Here is a 21,494-nt window from a genome sequence, read left to right as displayed (position 1 = left end):
GTAATCATTAGTTGCTATACTAGAGGCCTTCAAGCTTGCTGGATGCTGCCTGAATTTTTGCTCTTTTGCTATGACTTTCAAGAACTCACATTTCACTGTTATGCTATAATGAGACAATGGAGTAGCATTTATGTGGGGAAATTTTACTATGGGTTTATAAAATGTGAAAATAATTATTTTTATTTCCATATTTATTGATTTATTCCAAATATGGATAATATTCTATTTTCTTTAGTTGTAGAAGATCAAAGACTCAAAAGGGAGAGCATTCATGTGTTCCTTTTATTTACTGTATTTCATGTTTTATAAATTACTTAAATTAAAAAATTAAATTAAAATTTAAAAATTACTTAAATAAAACAGATACATTGAATATAGTCTTTGATTTTATCAGTCCAGATGTCACCTCATGTATGAAACTCTTTTGATGCCCCCAGACAATAGGGAATTCTTCCTCCTCAAATTTCCTATAACAGCACATTATTTTTCAGGAGTGTCAAACAAATAGAGATGGACTCTGAGGCAACATATTGACTATAAGTTAACACTTTCGAGGTTGTACTGTATTTTTAATCATCTTATTGAACATTTCCCAATCATATTTTAATCTGGTTCAGGCTAAATTTGGATTTTTGTATGTTTGACTTCTAGAGAGTATTTATTTTATCTCATTCCATTCCATATGTAAGTATATACATCTATGAATTTCTGTAAATTATAGAATACAAATATATGTACCAGTAATACTTAAACATTTTTTCAAGAGAATATGCATAAGAGAAATATATATATATATATATATATATATATATATATATACTTCTTTGTTATATGAGAGAGGTCGATGAGAATAAGAATATAGTGATGTTTAAAAAAAAGAGTATCATGTTTAATATGTTGATCCCTATCCCTCTCACACCAGTAAATTTTTAGTTGCTTTAAGAAAGGGACTACAACATTTTTAGATATCCAATGCTTACCAAAGTATCTTGCAAATGATTATGGCAGTGCTGCATTTGCAATATTAATGATATAAATAATTTACATTTATTTATATGATGCATTATGATTCAAAATGCTTTTCTAATAGCATCCAGATCATTATATCCCCTTTATAACAGAAAAAATAAAGCTTGTAAAAAGTTAAATGACTCTTCGTTCACAGAACCAGTAAATATGAAAACTGGAATTTGAACCCAACTCCCAATTCTAAGTCCAGCACTAATTTGATAAAAGCATAATTTTTTTAATTGATAAACATATTACATATAATTGGAAATAATAGAGGGGAATCATCTAATAAATCATGTATTTAAGAAGCATAACTGCTATAGGTTCAAATGCATTCAATAAAAATTTGTTAAATGTGTTCTTTAAAAGGCAGCAAGTTGTAATGGATAGAGGAATAGCTAGGGAGTTAAAAAAGACGAGTTCAAGTCATACTTCTGAGATAATGTGGGCTATCTGATTATGTACAATTAAACTCTCAGTGTCACAGGTATTACAGGTTAGTCTCAAACAGTAGAGGGAGTCTCCACACAAGGAATTATCTAACCCAAAAATTCTCAAAATGTGGTCCTGGGACCCCTTAAGTTCCTGAAGACCTTCTCATGGGATCTCTGAAGTCAAAACTATTTTCACAATAATACTAGGTTGTTTAAATTTCTAATACTGATAGATAATCCACATAAACAAAAACTCTTTAATTGGTCCTCAATAATTTTTACAAATGCAAAGAAATCTTAAAATAAAAAACTTTGACAACCACAGACCTAGCCCATTGAAATGCAAATCCAGGCACTAATTCAATTTCCTTAAGAATGTGTAATCAAGAACAGTGAAATCTTTGGTTCATACAAAGCTCAAGCAAGGAAAATTCAAAATAAATTATATCTAACAACACTAACTTTACACAATAACAAAAAATTTCAATATTGGACATTATTAGTATCAAAAATATTTTTAAATGTATGACTCTTTGAATTGGAGAGTACAAGATAACAAATCCAGTGGGAGAGCTGTAAGTGAAAGCTTTTCAAAAGTGTATTTTTAATGCAAATATTGCCCTACTAAATGAGCATATGTGCATAAAAGAAATAAATTGCAGTTGGCATATGAACCTTACATTGAAATTTTCATCTTAGGCACTTAAAATTTCATAAATATCAAAGCATTAGCCTGACTTTTCTGCATTTTGCTGCTATAATACTCAGAAATGTAATCTTCTAGAAAAATGGCAATTCAAGGCTTCGACAAAAGTGATTCATGATTTTATTTTACTAGAAAGCCACATTTGCCATTTAACTTTTCCCCATATTTTGAAGTAGCTATGTGATTTATTTCTGAAAAGAGTGAATTCAGTATCTTATCCAGCTGAAGTCCATGTAACATAAAGTAGCTCTCTGGGGGAGGGGAGAAAGCATTATACTGGAAACAGTGTTACATAATTAAATGAGCTGCATATGTAAATCATTAGGCTATCTTCTTGGACAAAATTTAAATATCTTATTTCTACACTGTAGACATCTTTAACCTAAACAGGTCCAAAAAAGAACTTTTTATCTTTCCCTCTTATCTTTGCTTCTCCTCCTATCTTCTGTAAAAGGATTGTATCATTCTCTTGATAGCTGAGGCTCACAATCTAAGACTTATTCGGAATTCATCACCTATCTAAGTTGTAGCCACGGGCTGCTGATTTCACTTTTGCAAAGTTCTTTTCCTCTCAGACCCTGACATTACTCAGAAGCAAGTCCTTATCACCTCAGGCTTGTACTCTTGCAATAGCAGCTGGAGGGTTTGTCTACCTCAGGTCTACCCCATTCTTCCCTGGTTTTCTTTTAATTCTTAAGTAAAAATTCCCATCTTCTCTGGAACACATTTCCTATATCCTCTTAATTCTAGTGCCTTTCTTCTCTTTTAATTTTTTCCTATTTATGCTATATACAGCTCATTTGTATATAATTTCCCATTAAATTGTGAGCTATCTGATGCCTCTTTTTGTATCCCCAGAATTTAGCACAAACATAGCAAGTCTTTGCAAACCTTACTTGATTTAGTTGATAGCACAATCCTTGACAAGACTTCTTGTACTATTTTTCTGGAAAGATGGAGAGAAGTAGGCTAGCCAGTAGTATAATTAGTTTAATTCAGAAATGGTTGAATGCTCAGGCTCAAAGAATAGTTATTAATGGCTCCATATTCACTTTAGAAAACCTCTTATCAAATGCCTCTGGAATCTGTGTTTGACATTGCACTGTTTAAGATTTTATGTCATGTGTGATAAGGGTATAGATGACATCCATTTCAGATTTCAAGATAACACAAAATTAGGAGGGATAGCTAACAGATGGTTTTGAATCAGATTTCAAAATTAACTTGACATACTAAAACACTAGCCTGAATCTAGTATGATAAAATTCAGTAGGGATACAGGTTTAAAAAAAAGTCAATTTCATAAGTACAATATGAATTACGGATGAGAAGCATGATTTAACAATGATTCATTTAGAAATAATTTAGGTTAGTATAGTGCATGCCCAATATAAGTCAACAATAAGATATGTCTATATAAAAAGTTAAAAGTTAAAGCAATAGCAGGCCATTTTAGGACAGCTAACAGTACCCAGGAATCAAGAAGTGATATTACTTCATTCATTCTCATACAGAACACATATGGAGTATTATGTTCAGTTCTGGCCATCATAGTACTGAAAGTACACTGACAAGCTTGTCATCCAGAGAAGGACTTTGAATTAATACTGTCTGAGGCTCAGGTGAAAGAAACTGGGACGATCAATTTCAATAAGGGAAAGGTTGGGTGGGACATTATTACTATCATCAAGAAGGCTGGTATCTTCAAGAAAGTCATTATGTGGGAGAGGTTTAGACTTAGGAATATAAAATTGTAGAAATAGAGCTAGGAGAGAGTTTAGAAGCAATCTAGTCCAACTCCCTCGTTTTACAAATGAGGAAATTGAGAATAAATGATTGCTCAAGGTCACACTGGTAATAAGCAAAAGGGTCTAGATTTTAACTCACATCCTATTATTTGAATTTCAGTAATTTCAGAATCCCAGAAAGCAGAATTGGAGAGACATATGGAAGTTTCAAAAAAATAGAAGTTAGGTTTTATGGCAATGACTTTCTAACTAACAATTCCTAACTTTCCAAAGTGGATTGTGCTGCCATAGTAATAATGTAATATATAAGTTCTTCTTCACTGGCAATCTTTAAGCAAAGTCTGAACAACTACTTAATGCAGGTTCAATTTGATTTCCACCCAGTCATTTATACTTTACTTTGTACAATTAATAATTGTACAATACAATTATAAAGTGTACAATACTTAAGCTACAACACTATTCTATTGTAAGGTGGATTGTAAATAGAATAGTATTGGAGCTTCATATTTCTTACCTGATTTCTTCATTAATCTCTCCCTTTTCTAATATCCTACATCACGTACAATCTATATCTAAAATTGTTTCCCTAATGTTATTTTTTCATGTGTAGGTTTTCCCCCTACATACACACATAGTGCTTTGTTTTATTATCTCTCTAAAGCTTATATCATCTAATATTGAATATTATACTTAATTGTATTTGTGTTTTAACCCAACTCTAAATTCTCAAGCAGCTCAATTAGAATCTCTCTCAAGTTACCTGAAATAATAATATTGCCCAAAAAAGAGGGCTAGTAAAAGTGAGAAAAGGATATAGATGAAATGACAAAAGACATTGGTCAGCTACGGGAATTTCACAAATCCAAAAGTAAGTAATTCCAAGTAATGATAAAGTTTGACCCATGGCTATGGTGATGGATAGCCAAATGAAGGTTTCCAGGATTTAAAATGCCATGTAATAATGATTCTGAAGTTGAGAAAAGCCGTCAATATTCAGATTGTCTGGGATCTCTAGTTCATCACTGTTACTAATCTAAGACATTGCAGTATTAGTAACTAGAAAATACATAATATCCATAACTATAATTCCTATAATCCTTTATAATACTGATAAATCCTATAATACATGAAAATCTCATGCCAACTATAATTTTTGGTGTAACTAGCAATCAACAATTTTGAATTCAATAATTTAAGTCCTGATTTTTTGAGTTTTTAAATGACTTGCTGAATTTGGAGCTACAAGGAATCGTGCAATATTCTAAGTTACAGAGATGTTAAACTATAGATAAGGCAAAGAAAATTATGATTCTGCATTTTCTTCAATCTCTTTTAGGATCTAGTCTCTTATTAAATCAGGTGCCAAAATCAAGCAGGTAGGTAAGCTCTACATTTCAATTTCTCAACATTAAGATAACAAAGGATAACAGAATATTTAGAACTGATTAATTTGATTACTTATAAATTATTTCCTTGCTTTTACTTATATCAATATGAAATTGACTATATTCAAAAGGATGCATTGATATGTAAAAATGCGGTTGTCTACTATGTTAAAACAGAATTGGCTTTCATAAAATAACAAGAAGTCAATTCTACCAGAAAATTAAGTAATAAAACATGTTCAAAGCACCAAAACATTATAGTAATGTTCTTTTATTCTTAACTATCATAAGGAAGATATTATATGAAGAATCATGGTGAATAATGTTGAAATAAGCATAAGAAAATCTGTATTCTTTCTGCTCTTGACTGCCACTCATTAATTTTGTGACTTTAGAAGGTTACTTAGTCTTTGGACCTTAGTAATATATGTAAAATGGAATAAATTATCTCTAATATTCTTTCCATTTTTATATTTTATTTGATTAATTCACACTACAATGTTTGGTATTTTTTAGTCATTTCAGTGATATCCAACTCCTTGTGATCCTATTTTGTTTGTTTGTTTGTTTGTATTTGGCAAAGACACTGTAGTGGTCTATCATTTTCTTCTCCAGTTCATTTTACAGATGAGGAAACTGAAGCAGACTGAGTTAAGTGATTTGCCCAGTGTCACATAGCTAGTAAGTGTTTGAGGCCAAATTTGAATTTAGGTCTTCCTGATTCTAAACCTGGCACTATCCACTACACTACTTAAGCAGCTCTATATTATAATTATTAATATATTCATTATTGATGCTTCTATATGTTACAATCTAAATCAATAGAAGATAAAATTTAACCCTATTCTGTTCAACATTTTTATCAATGATGTAAATAATGACAAAGATGACATGCTTATAAAATCTGCATAAAATATGGAACTAAGGGATATCCACTGGATCGTGGAATCTGATTCTGTAGCCTAATAGCCCAAATTTAGCATGAGGAAGTTTAATGCAGACAAATGAAAAGTCCTGTATTAGAACTCAAAAATTTAACTATACAAGCAAAAGTGAATATATATCTAGTCAACAGTTCAAATGAAGATGTCAGTACTTTAGTAAACTAGAAGCTCCAACAAGTAAACAAGGTGATATATAGGCTCATTAAGTTAGTGGTAGCCTAGACTACATTAATGACACTCAGAAATAGTAGGTTGATGGTCATACCATTCTGCCCTGGTATAAGAATATTTGGGGGCAGCTAAGTGGTACAGTAGATAGAGTATCAGCCCTGAATTCAAATCTGAACTCAGACACTTACCACTTCTCAGCTGTGTGACCCTGGGCAAGTCATTTAATCACCAATTTCCTCAGGAAAAAAAAAAGACCTGGAGTTTTACATCTTATTCTGGGTGCTATATTTAAGGAAGAAATATCACAAACTAGGGCACATCTAGGGGAGAATAACTAGTACAGTGAGCTAGCTCAATATATTTGATTATGACTAGATCATTACATGATCAGATGAGAAATACATATATAAAGGAATTTGTATAATCTAAACCACTATATACATATATATATATATATGTATATATATATATTAGCTACTATGATATAACTAGATTATTGAAGACATCTGTGATGCTTAAACTGAAAAAAGATGATTGATGGTGAAAGCAAGATAAAATTGTTATTTTTAAGTACATGAAGCACTTTCATTTTAAAGAACTGTACTATATTATTTCAAAGGCTTGAAATTTTCAGCTTGAAATTCTCAGGTACCATGAACTCATTATTGGAAAGCTCTGTGAGGAAGTACTTCCTAAACTGGGCTTAACTGTTCTCCCTGTGACCTATTGGTTTTAATTCTACCCTATGAGGTCAAATAAAATAACAATTTGATTATTGCCCTCTAAAGTCATTTCCCTACTGATACAACTTATGCACCATAGTTTTATTTAGATCCGAGACATTATATTAAAATATTTTGTTAATAGACAGAATGGCAGAGTATAAAAAAAATTATGCATTTGGACCTGTGTACCTTGGGCAACATTTACAACCTCTCTGATACTCATTTACCTTGTCAATAAAGCAAAGACCAATTGATGTTTTTATATCCTATCCAGCTCTAAATCTATGACTGTAAGATCTTATGTACAGATTTCATAAGCATGTCAAACCATTCTGTAGATACTTTTCAGAACCCTCATTGTCATATTATAAGAGATTTTATTTTAATGTTGTTTGGAATTTTGCTCAAAGTAAAGCAATAAGGAATGTAAAGAAAATGTTGGCTTAATGCTAAACCTTAAAAAACAGCATCATTCAATTTTGATAAATAATTTTCAAGCCCTTCCCTAAACACTCTAACCTAAATTTTGAACTGTTAAAGGAATGTTCCTCCTTCACACACTATAAGTTGTGTAAGCAGAAAAGAAGAATGGTTACAGTGTGACAAGAAGGTGCTTTTCATCCATGACAGTACCGATGTAGAAATCACAGATAATATTATGAGTATGGTGACAGTGATAGGAATAGTAAAGGAGGTGGTTTTCTTGTGGGTTGAGAAAATTTTTAGGGAAAAGGCTGAATCAGTCTTTGATTCAGTCCTAAAATTTACAGAAAGGAATAGACATTATACTCTCCGTGATGCTTTAGGGTCTCACATGTTTCATTTTACTTTTTTGAAAGTCAAGAAAACAACCAAGATGCAGTTCATCCTGAAACTTTTAAAGATAGCGAGTTCCATATCAATTGTTTGATAACTCTTTGTTCCATATCATCTATAACATATCCTCATTACGATGTTCTTAATAATATCCAAATCACCTAGAATACATTAAATTCATTTTGCAAGAACTGCAGATAACAGACTCTTACCACAGTCTAAAATTTATTTTGAGTATCAAAGATTAAATCATGAAATTTCAGAATTTAAAGGGATTTCAAAGTCTATCTGATGTAATTACTAACTGAATGAGACTGCCTTCTATAATGTTCCCAAGATGTAGTCATTCACTCTTTACCTGAAGATCTCAAGTTAAGGGGAGATTATGACTTCCCCTTTTGAATAAGTACTATTATTATTCCTTTATAACAAACTAAAATTTGCCTTTTTAAGACTTCCATTTATTTTATTTCTTTTTACTGTATCTAATTCTTTCTAGAATCAAGTAAAGCAAGTCTAATCCCTTTCCTACCTATTGTTGTTGTTGAATCATGTCTGACTCTTTATGACCCCATTTGGGAATTTTCTTGACAAAGCTAGAGTAATTTGCCATTTTCTTTTCCCACTCATTTTATAGAATAGGAAACTGAGGCAAACAAAGACTGAGTGATTTGCTCAAAATCACAGTTTGTAAGCATCTGAAATTGAATTTGAACCTACAAAGAAGAGTCTTCTTGACTCTAGGTATGATATTGTTCTCCTGAGCTACCCCTTCCTATATAACAGCCATTCAACTATCATGTTCTTCTTCTATCTTACTCCCCAACACATATTCTGTGTAGTGACACCGTCTTCCCAGATGTACCACAAACTTGATATTTCCTCTTTCATCTCCTTGTATTTTCTCTGACTAACCCTTATACCTGGAATGCTCTTATTCCTCCAATAAGACTATTGATCACCCTGGCTTCCTTTAAGTCCCAACTTAAACTTTAAATCCCATTTTCTACAGGAAGCCTTCCCCAATTTCTATTAATCCCAGTGCCTTTCCTTTGTTAATTATATCCTATTATGGATGTTTTGTGTACTATGTATTCTTTTTGATGTTGTTTTCTCTCCCCCATTAGACTATAAGCTCCTCGAAAGTAGAAACTGTCTTTTGCCTCTTTTTGTTTCTCTAGCCCTCAGCACAATACCTGACATATAGTAGGTGCTTTAAAAAATTCATGTTGAATTCAATTGAATATTCCTCCTAAGTCTTTTCTCTAGTCTAAGCATCCAGTCCCTTCAAATTCCCCTCACGTGGAATGGCCTCACAGTACTTCATCCTAGTTGTTCTTCTTTCTATCAACATTCTTCCCTTGAAAATGACCCTAGAACTGAATGTAGCATGTGAGTAATTTTCATGCAAATTATAAATGTCTTTAAGGAGTATTAGAATGTACAGATTGCATTCATATTAATTAGGGCCACCAACAACTTTGAGATGTTATATGGAGTTAAGACTAAATTCTACTCTGATGGTTCCTACTTTTGTGATCCTGAGCAAGTCACTTAACCTCTCGAGTTTTCGGAAAGTCTCTGAGACATATCCAAAATTCTAGATGAGTTATAATCTGTATAATTTACCAATGAAATTGATATATTGGTTCACAAGCATATGATTTCCCAAGTAAACAGACTTACAAACACCATAATTCTGGACTTTTAAAATTGAAACTTGTCGGGTCTATTTTAATATTATCTAATAAGAATGTAAAAATGCAATGGTTCTTGAGAGAAAACAGAATTAGTACAAATATATTTAATGTAGTAAAGAATTTATCACAAGATGTTTTTCTTAGACATATTTATTTTTGTCTCTGTTGTCTCTGATAAAATACAAACTACTTAGACTGACACTTTAAAATCTACATAATCAATGTTCTAGTTGCCTCTTTTTTTAAGTTTTATTTCATACCTTGGTTCTTTTTTGCTTTAAACTGGTCTGTTCACTATCTCACATATGCAAGATTCCATTCCACTTCACTCCCATGCCTTTGCATAAGTGGTCATCTTAACATGTGATGCTCTCTTTCTTCTGCCATATAAAATTCTTAATTTCCATCAATCCATATAGTGCCACCTCCTACATGAAGGTATTCGTAACTCTTCTGATTATTGCATTTCTCTGAAGCTCTATTATCTCTTTCCTGTTTCTCATTTAAAAAGCAATTTAACATACTTTTATTATGTACTACTTTGAACTAAAAAGGAAAAAAAATATCTTTTATAAGTGTAGTTGTCAGAACAAATCAGAGTTAGACATAAAAATGGGAAGAGGTGTCAAAAGACAAAATGTTAGTTTTCTCAAATATCCAAGAGATCACTTTTCTACCCCTAACCCTTTACTCATGAGGTACTTTAGTTCAAATCCTGCCTCAGACACTTACTAGACAATGACATTTATCCTATTTTTCTCAGTTTCCTCATTTGTAACATTGGGGATAATAATAGCACCTACCTCAAAAGGTTTGTTGTGAAGATGAAATAAGATGACATTTATAAAGCAATTTCCAAATGTTTCCTCTTATTATAATTAATGAATATATATTTGGGGGGAAATGAAAGAAAGCACATTTAAAGACTTTTCCTTGATAAAAGGAAATTTCAATCTACTAAAAGAAATGACTCTTTTGAGTTGGCAACTCCCAATTGTGTAAGTGTGAAGTACGGGCTAGCTCTCTAGAGGACCTGTGAGTCAGCCAGAGTCAGGATAAAACAAAAGTCCTTAGTCTTTAGGGGTTGAAGTAAAAGAGGCAGCCAAGCAGAATCCTGGATTCTTGAGTCTAGAGCCACCAGCATCTCTCCTTCTTGTCTTGCTGCAAAGTGATTCTCTGGCCCCCCTTTTATCCCTCCCTCAAATCCTTGCCTATGATTATCTTAACACCAAACATTCAATAAGTACCAAACAGTGAGAAGAGCCATTTTATCCAAACATATGCTAATAGAGCCATTATCTCACATTGAATAGGTAATTAGCTTAAGTGCTCAGTTGTCTGATTCAAGCACACCTTTTTCAGAGGTTCAGCCCTCTACATCTAAGAAAATGTTTTAAAGAATAAAAATAATGCAACAGAGCTATAAACTTTACTCAACATCTTATTAAAAAATTCTATTTTCAGAATCTCATTAAAATAATATATGTGTGTGTATGTGTGTGCGTGAACAAACTTGAACTAATATTATCTATTATTATTATTTTAAAGATGTAAATAATTGGCAGAAAATAGACCGGTAGATCAGTGGAACAGATTAGATACAAAGGACAAAAAAGGGTACATCTATAGCAATCTAATCTTTGACAAACCCAAAGATTCCAACATTAGGGATAAAAATTCATTATTCGGAAAAAACTGTTGGGAAAACTGGAAATTAATATGGCAGAAATTAGATATGGATCCACACTTAACACCATATACCAAGATAAGATCAAAATGGGTCCATGATTTAGGCATAAAGAGGGAGATAATAAATAGATTAGAGGAACAGAGGATAATCTACCTCTCAGACTTGTGGAGGAGGAAGGAATTTATGACCAGAGGAGAACTAGAGATCATTATTGATCACAAAATAGAAGATTTTGATTACATCAAACTAAAAAGTTTCTGTACAAATAATACTAATGCAAACAAGATTAGAAGGGAAGTAACAAATTGGGAAAATATTTTTAAAAACAAAGGTTCTGACAAAGGTCTCATTTCCAAAATATATAGACAACTGACCCTAATTTATAAGAAACCGAACCATTCTCCAATTGATAAATGGTCAAAGGATATGAACAGACAATTCTCAGAGGAAGAAATTGAAACTATATCCACTCACGTGAAAGAGTGTTCCAAATCACTACTGATCAGAGAAATGCAAATTAAGACCACTCTGAGATACCACTACACACCTGTCAGATTGGCTAAGATGACAGGAACAAATAATGATAAATGTTGGAGGGGATGTGGGGAAATTGGGACACTAATACATTGCTGATGGAGTTGCGAAAGAATCCAGCCATTCTGGAGAACAATCTGGAATTATGCCCAAAAAGTTATCAAACTGTGCATACCCTTTGACCCAGCAGCGCTACTACTGGGATTATATCCCAAAGAAATACTAAAGAGCGGAAAGAGACATATATGTGCCAAAATGTTTGTGGCAGCTCTTTTTGTTGTAGCTAGAAACTGGAAGATGAATGGATGTCCATCAGTTGGAGAATGGGGTAAATTGTGGTATATGAAGGTTATGGAATATTATTGCTCTGTAAGAAATGACCAGCAGGAGGAATACAGAGAGGCTTGGAGAAACTTACATCAACTGATGCTGAGTGAAATGAGCAGAACCAGAAGATCGCTGTACACTTCAACAACAATACTGTGTGAGGATGTATTCTGATGGAGGTGGAAATCTTCAACATAAAGAAGATCCAACTCACTTCCAGTTGATCAATGATGGACAGAGGTAGCTACGCCCAGAGAGGAAACACTGGGAAGTGAATGTAAATTGTTGGCGCTGATGTCTGTCTGCCCAGGTTGCATGTGCCTTCGGATTCTAGTGTTTGTTGTGCAGCAGGAGGGTGATATTCACACACATGTATTGTACCTAGACTGTATTGTGGCACATGTAGGGTGTGTGGGATTGCCTGTCATCGGGGGGAGGGAATAGAGGGAGGGGGGGTGATTTGGAGGAATGGATACAAGGGATAATATTATAAAAAATATATATATATAATAAAGAAAATTTAAGAAAAAAAAATAATTGGCAGAATCTTTAACCCAACTTCCTTTATCTTCTCCCAGGTACAAAAGCCATTAAATTCTTGAATTAAGAATCAAGAAGCCTGCTGAATGACTATTCTGTACACAACCTATAAAATTAATTTTAAAATGCCATTTTAAAGTTTCCCTTTTTAATGCTTATTCTTTAAATATGATTGGCAATAATGATAAGAATTGGACCTGCAATTTTATCCTAAGGGAAGAAGATGACTCTATCAATGCTGTTACATTCTCTGCAATGTGTAACCTTAAAAAAGTTGCCTAAAGCAGAAATATCCAAAACAAGGCCAAAACCAGATTTAGATATAATTCGGGAATGTTTAACAAAATAAATAAAAAATACAATATAGCACTGATAATGTTAATTTATAATTTTAAGTCAATATACCAAACAGGGGTTTATTTCTATTTGTTTGGCACCACTGGCCTAAAGTACTAAAAACTTTAAGTAATTTGTCATAAAATCAGACTTGACCTCTTATCTTCATGAGTTCACTCTCTACTATGTAATACTGCCTATTATATGATTGATAAGGCATAAGTAATATTAATTCCTCATATTCAGTCAGCTATTACAAAGGTGATTCTAATGAATATTTTAGCATTTTTTAAAGCAGAGTAAAAAATATTTAAATATCTTTTCCAGGTTCAGTATCTGCTGCAAAACTAATAAATCTCTACCAGACAAATATGTTCTAATGTCTCTGATTAAATTATCAGATGAATCATAAGATGATAACAAGCTGCCTTTTTTTAAGGATTCCCAGAGTTTAAATGTCATAAAGTTATTTAGTCAACAAGAATTAAATAAAAAGGATATAGAACAGATGGCTATTAACCTAACTGAGGAAAACACAATTTAAACCATTCCAATTGGTTCCATACTAGTTTTGTTTTTATATGCATCCTGGGGGTATGAATTGGGGGAGGGCAGGAAACTAGGGAAAATGAGGGGAGTCATAAATCTCTTACTTTGAAAAAAGTAATCTTTAAGGCTATTTGATTTTAATTGCTCACCCTGGACATGTGTTGTCATCTTTGTCTGATCTTTTCCAAGCTCCAGGTCACCTAAACAGACAAAACACATCAGCTAGTTAGAGAACAATGTTTATTCAGTCATTAATTTGTCATGAGTTTTTCATCACTTAGGTTTAATACATGATCAAAAAAGATTGGGGAACAAAGAGGAATGAGACTTTACATTTCTGATATTACTATTTGAAAACTCTCTTATGGGGAGAAGGACATTATATTATATGGTTTCAAGAATTGAAATGGTCAAAATATTAATTTATAGCATTCTACTATCTGGTGGTATATTTCTCTATATTTAACATGGATGATTCATAAACAAAATAAAAGAAAAAAAAAGAAAAACCCTACCATATTTTATTATATTTTATTATTAGGATTGTATCCGAAGACTTTCTAGCTGGAACTCACACTTATCTTGACAGATTTTGAGAGCTAAGAGTGAACTCCATACTATGATGAATAATCAGTATAGAATAGCCTCTTTATTTTGGTTTAGAAAGACACTTTTACTGTGACTTAGATACTTAATTAAAGCATGGATGACATAGATCATTCAGGAATGGATTCTAATCAGAAAGGAAAGTAGACTTGTTATATAAAACAAGAATCAATACAGATAGTAGCAGCAGTGTTGATTTGACTCTAAACCTGGAGGAGGGTGGAGCACAAGTATGGCTAGAACACTCAGCCACACAAGACACAAATCAAAGAAAGGATGAGAAAATCGCTGGCCTCTCTTTGAGGGAAGGTCATCTTCCAGAATAAATCCCATTTCTATGTGAGCCTAGAATAGAACCTCTTTGTTAGAATAAGCCACATTGGGGCTTCAGGAAACTATAAGTATATTAATTATGTGGATAATAATAAAAACACTATTCTTCTTATTATTATTATTATTATTATTATTATCATTATATTAAGCTCTATAATGATTACAGAGCTCAAGAGACATTATGGGATGATAAGAGAAGGTTGACTTTAGAATTAAGATGCCATGGTGTCAAATCCTTCCTCTGACACATATTACATACATAGTTTTGTGACCAGAGACAAATCACATAGCTTCCCAACATCTTCTAATACTATACTATATATATAATACTATATATAGTGCATAGCACAGTGCCAGACACACAGTAGGTACTTAATAAATGCTTGGTTTTTTTTACTTGCATATATGAAGGGAATATCCATTCAGGTACTTCCTCTAATTGATCAAACTGAAGATTTTGACCTCCATATTTATACATTTTCCAGATACACACTCCCTCATTTGTCTTATTTCTTTTTCTCTTCAAGTGTGACAAGTTTATAAAGATATACATATGCATAAAGACGTACATATAAATATAAATTTGTTTTAATGAAGGGCTCATCAGTACAGTATGAAGCAGTTTTTCAATTAACATCTAGGCTGTTTTCCCTAGTTAAGACTGGATGGCACCAGCCTGAATTCAGGAGGACCCCAGTTCAAATCTGGTCTCAGACACTTAACACTTCCTAGCTGTATGACCCTGGGCAAGTCACTTAACTCCAGCCTCAGAAAAAGAAAATAAATAAAAGACTAGATGGGAGGAAAAGAGGACATAAAAATTAACATGATGCCTGCATGTGCCATGGCACAGTGATAAATACATTTTACAAATATTATCTCATTTAATCTTCATGACCCTGTGAAAGAAGTTGTAGTATCTTCATTTAGAATTGAGGAAAATGAAATGAGGCGAATAGAAGTCCAAAAGACACACCATTATTAAGTGTTTGAGACTAGATTTGAACTTAGGTTTTCCTGGCTCTAGGTCCAGCATTCCATCTACCAGCTGCTTCAAAATAGATCCCAGGTCAATGCTTTCTAACCAAAATGAAAACAATCACAATAAAATCTCTGAGAACCTCACTATTTGAAACTAGCCTTTTTTTTAGCTTGCTTTTCATCATGTTTTTTTAAAAAATTCTGTTCTGAATTGTCACCTTTGTATCTCTAGGTTATGATTCTGGCTATCATCTTGGATCTTTTACCCAAATAGATTATGCCTCACATTTTACAGATCTTGCTTCTGAGGATTTTGTCTTATATGTTGATCTCCAATGAGCACCTCAGAATTCTACTGCATGTTACATCTGAATACAAAGACTATAATTGTATACATAGTCATTTAAAAAAGAAAATTTACAGTTTGATATTTGACAAAATGAATAATGAGGAATACCTAATAGATCAATGTGTTTAGGAGCTAATGACAATAATAAATAATTCTCTCTTAAATAATATTTTAAAGTTTCCAAAATATTTAGTTGCTGTTTAGATATACATTGCTATTTAGAGCAAAGTTTGATTGAGGATCACTTTTACCCTTTCAGAGTTTATCACTTCCAAACCAGGATTTGCATCCCATAGGGCTCAGCTCTGGATATAATGTTTAACATTCCACCTTTCTGGCATTTTAACAGTAACACTTTTTAAAAAACCTTATTATTCATTCATTTTAATATTCTTTTTAAAATTTTTTGAGTTCCAAAGAAGGCAAACAATATATCAATGATACATGTGAAACCATGCAAAACAAATTTTCATATTAGCCATACTGCCAAAAAAAGCAAGAAATACAAACTGAGAAAATTATATTTCAATTTTTCATTCAGAGTTCATGTTTTCTCTTTAGCAGTGGATAGCATTTTTCTTCATGAGTCCTTTGCAATTGTCTTAGATCAGAGTAGCCAAGTTTTTCATAATTGATCATTATAATGGCATTGCTGTGCACAATGATCTACCAGTTAATCTCACTTCACCTCCCATCAGTTCATAGAGCTATTCCTATGTTTCTCCTGAAACCACCCTCTTTATCATTTTTTCATATCACAGTAATACTGTATCACAATCATGTGCCACAACTTGTTTAGCCACTCTTCAACTAATGAACATCCCCACAATTTCCAATTCTTTGCCATCACACACACACACACACACACACACACACACACACACACACACACACACACACACACACACAAAGCTGCTATAAATATTCCTTTACCTATAGGTCCTTTCTTTTTCTTTGATTTCTCTGGGAAATAGACCTAGTAGGGGTATTAACGAGTCAGAGGATATACACAGTTTAATCTAGTTCCAAATTATTTTTTTTGAATGATTACACCAGTTCACTACTCTACCAATAACTCTTTAGTGTACCTTTTTCGTTCATCCCCTACAGTATTTTTTTCATTTCTGCTAAGTATGAGGTAGTGTCTCAGATTTGTTTTAATTTGTATTTAAATAACAGACAGAGAATTTTTTCATATGACTATAGAGAGCTTTTTTTTTCCTCTGAAAACTACCTGTTTCTGCCCTTTGATCACTGATCAATTAGGGAAGGGCTCTTATTTTTACCATTTTGTCTCACTTCTATACTCAGAATATACTTGACAAATGAAGCCTTTATAGGAGAAACTCGGGGTAAAATTTTTGATGTTACTTCATTGTCTATGGTACCTTTTAGCAAAACATAGGTTCACTAATTATTTCTTTTAATTAGATTTATTTTTTTTGTTTGAGGTTATGATGGTTACCCCTGTATTTTTTTAGTTAAGCTGAAGGATATTTGTCTCTGTTCTAGTCCCTTATTTTGTTTTTCTGTGTGTCTCTTGAAAACAACATATTACTCCCTTTTGTTTGATGTTGAGTAACCAAACCTTGTACGGAACTACAATTCACATGCCTTACCCTAGGGAAAAGCTGGCCCTCATTTAGTCCATAGTATAATTATACTATGGACAAAATTCTTTTCTTTGGTCTTTTTGGAAAGCTAGAAAAAAATACAGGTTATTAATAAAATTACAAAAGCTCAGAGCTCCTGGATCAAAAATGGTGATTACTAGGGCTGGATTTGACCCTAACTATTTAAATTATTTTGTGTTCGATAATGATGAGTCACTATCATTTCTCCATTTATACTCTCTGTTCTCAATTAAAGACATCTAGAACTAAAAAAACAAACAAAAAAAACAGTCAAAATCAATATTATCTTTAAAGAAAGCCATCTTTAAAGAACTACTGAAAATGGCAAACTACTTTTAAAAAGTAACAAGGAGAATTATATATAGCACCTGTTACTGCCTATAGGCAGACATGTCAAGGGGAATTTCAGGGGAGTAAAACCTTTCAGAGCTTTCTTCAGTCCTTAACACAGAGAGTTTAACTGGCGGCTTCAGTTTTAAGTTCTTAATGCCAAGATGCCTGCAGGGATCCTCGTCCCTACTCCCGTGGTTATCATCTGTTTCCAACCTGATACAGTTCAGCTTTCCTCTCCCTCTTGATCTCTGTTCTTGATCTCCCATTGCAATACACCCTTTGGCTGCAGCTTTTCTCCTAGCGCATTTGGGAACCCTTATGTGTGCCCCTGTATCTACCTGTCCATTTATCTCCCTCTGTCACTCTTACAGAGTGATTTTAAATCTTCTGCTGCATTAGAAACTCCACCCTCTAGCTCAGAGACAGCTACCACTGAATCTCTTCCTAGCTGAGGAAAACCACAAATTTCAGAATGTGTCCATGAAAGCTCAGGCTCTTACCCTGTCCTCCACAGAGCAGTAAGCATTTCAACCTGTGAGAATACACATACACTATTCATTTGAGGCTCACAAAAACTTTATGAGGCTGGAACAATAGCTGTTATTGTCTCCCTTTCACAGATATGGAAACTGAGTCTCAGACAAGTTAAATGACTTGCCCATGGTTAGTAACTGCCTAAAGCAGAATTTTAAACCAGATTTTCTTGAGGTCATGTCCAGAATACTTTGTTATTTAATTTTTGCAAGTTACTATTGATAAAAAAAATTGAAGATATGATTTCTGCCATCCTGGGGATTCTAATCTGCTAGAGGAAGAATGACAGGCATAAATATTGATAAGGACAGGGTAAGAACACATTAGAAGCTAATATGGTATAAGAAATACAAAGTGAGAGACATTTTAGAAATTAAGAAGTTAGGGGAAAGTTTAGTTTTCTGGAGGAAGGACCCTTATATAAAAGGAAGGATTTCTACAAGAAGAAATAATCTAAACATTAGAAAGTAGGGCATGTGGAATTATAAGAGCAAGGAAGAGTGTAACTTACTCTTTTCCCCTCCCTGAGCTCGAATGCACCTTCCCCAGATCCAAAAGGAGCCAAATGGGTTATCTTGAACAAAGCTGTATGAGTTGCATTCACAGGAGAATTTATAAGGTTTCTTTTATTGTCATTTTTCAATTATGTCTAACTCTTCATGACCTCATTTTGGGGTTTTCTTGGCATAGATTCTAAAATGGCTTGTTATTTCCTTCCCCTGATAATTTTACAGATAAGGAAACTAAGGCACACAGGGAAAAATGACTTGCTCAGGGTCACATAGCTAGGAAACCACAGAAGCCAAATTTGAACTCAGGAAGATGAATATTCCTGCTTCCAGGGCCAGCACTATCTACTATGTTACCTACTATTCTATGGGATTCTTACACACATATGATATACTAAGATTGACAGTCTTATTGTGAGGAAAACACTTTGTAAACCATAAGACACTATATAAATGAACTGTTACTTGTGGCCTTCTTCTCTACACTCAGCATCTCTTTTCTAAACTAAGCTCTGCAGCTGCTGAATAACCCAAAGCATGTCGCTTACCTTTTCAACCTATTTTCTTACTATTTTCAACCTATAAAATTGGACTAGATGACATCTAAGATCACTTTCAGCTCTAACTTCTAGAATTCAATGACTTATTCTAAGATTCTCTGAAAGGAAGAACTATATATTCTATATCTTTGTATTCCCTGCCAGCTTTAGCATAATGTTTTCCATCTGATATCATCACTTCTTGCCTGGACTGTTGTAAAAGGACTGCTATCTCTCAATAAATATGAGTTAAACAATGAATAAATTTATGCTTGACTAATTAAAATAAAAGCTCTTTTCTTCCCCATCCTACTCCTACCTATCCAGAAGCAATCTATTCTTTCAGGTTTGAATCCAGGAGGTTGTAGACGAAAAGAAAATGTAATGCTGATCCTGAATTTATCTGAAAAACCACTTCTTATCACAAAAGATAATAGAATACTGTAAATTAAAAATTATTTTCTAATTTTTCTACTGGCACATCTCCAAAATCCTTCTTGTTTTTCACTCATACTATGAAATATTTAACTTCACTGATCTAATTTTCTGTAAACGACCCCACTCTGGCACCCAAAATCATTCTTCATCTTTATTACAACTTGAATCCTACACAGAATCCACTATAATCAGATTATTCTAACATTCTTTGGAATTTCCTTTGCCCTTGTTCCTGCATTCTTGGTTCTAACAACTTTAAGGCAATAGTTCAACCTGCTATGTCACCAGTATGGCAGATCATGCTTTTCCATCCTAACTAGATAATTAAGGGCTTATAAAAAACACAATTCTCCTGCATCTAATTTTATATGCAAAAGAGAATATAAGATATTATACATATAAATTGTATATTGCATGCATGCTGTATATACATTCTACATACTTATTCATAAAGCAATATAAAAAAGCCTTTGTTCTATTTATTTTTAATATATTTTCTTAGAACATATATATTTTAAAATATAACTCCTTCTATATATTCTACATCTACAGATACTTGGATGAATATATTTCATCCAAGCCAGTTCATATAGTTATTTCTTAAAAGATAATAAACTGACAATGTATGAATCTATATGAATATATTAAAGAATTATATTTAATTATGATAAACATTAAATAGTAATAGTGCTTTTAAAAATACAATACATAAAAATCATGACAGTCTTTTACAGCATTTGAAGGAACAATTTATGAGTAAAGGTTATAAGACACATATTAAAGTAGTTTCTTGATCTTGGGGCCTGAAGTTTGCTTAACTTCTGTGCAACAGTCTTCACATTCTGTAGTTCCAAGGTACATTTCATACTTCCTTCTCCTCCTTCTTTCCATACTCTCATATTCCAGACAGTTTACATTCTCCAACTTACTGCATTTCTATGTGCCATCTTCCAAGCCTGGAAGAGACTCATAAAATCATCAGGTCACTCTATCTTTCACCTATTAAAATAGCTTTCCCTGGTCAGTCTCACCAGCTAGAAGTAACTTCTCCCTCACTAATCATTTACCCTTTAATACTTGCATAAAATAATTGAATTGTTGTTGCTTGTACATATGTCTTATGACCTGTATATTGAAATCTTGAAGGCAGGAATCACTTTTTGTAACAGTAGCAGTGATGATGATGACTATGAGAGCAAACAGTTAGATAATGGCTTTAAAAATCTGCAAAGATGTTTTATACATTATTTTTTATCATAGCAACCCTGTGCAGTAAGTATTTTGGAAATGGAGAAATTAAAAAGAAATCACAGAGCTTAAGTGACTTCTTTATTATCATGTTACTAATAAGTGGGAAGGGCACTTCAAATCCAGGTAAGTTCTGACTCCAAATCCAGCACCTTTTGAACCACAACTACCACAGAAGTATGTGTATAGTAGGTGCACAAAAATATTCATTCATTTGAATTAATGAATGAAAACAAAATTTCAATTTAAAACTGTCATGGACCAAAATAGCTGAAAATATGATGCCCCATCCTCTGGTTTATTAAAAACATTTTGCCTTTTAAGGGAGCATGGTTTAAACATCTATATTAGAGAAAAGGCATGATATATAT

General features: G+C 32.9%; 1 protein-coding gene across 14 annotated transcripts in view; it reads right to left on the bottom strand.

The window, feature by feature from the left end:
- PAM (peptidylglycine alpha-amidating monooxygenase) overlaps nt 1–21,494 on the bottom strand; it is a 344,584-nt gene that overhangs the window by 256,651 nt on the left and 66,439 nt on the right. For all 14 annotated transcript variants that reach the window (XM_074281870.1, XM_074281880.1, XM_074281881.1 and 11 more), the window contains one exon: nt 13,769–13,819. The gene's annotated coding sequence lies outside the window, so the exon portion shown is untranslated. The remainder of the gene's footprint in view (nt 1–13,768; nt 13,820–21,494) is intronic.

This window comes from Sminthopsis crassicaudata, chromosome 1 (genome assembly GCF_048593235.1).
Source record: "Sminthopsis crassicaudata isolate SCR6 chromosome 1, ASM4859323v1, whole genome shotgun sequence".
NCBI classification, from domain to species: Eukaryota; Metazoa; Chordata; class Mammalia; order Dasyuromorphia; family Dasyuridae; genus Sminthopsis; species Sminthopsis crassicaudata.
Note: the sequence above shows the minus strand (reverse complement) of the source record. Positions and strands in the feature narration are given on the sequence as shown.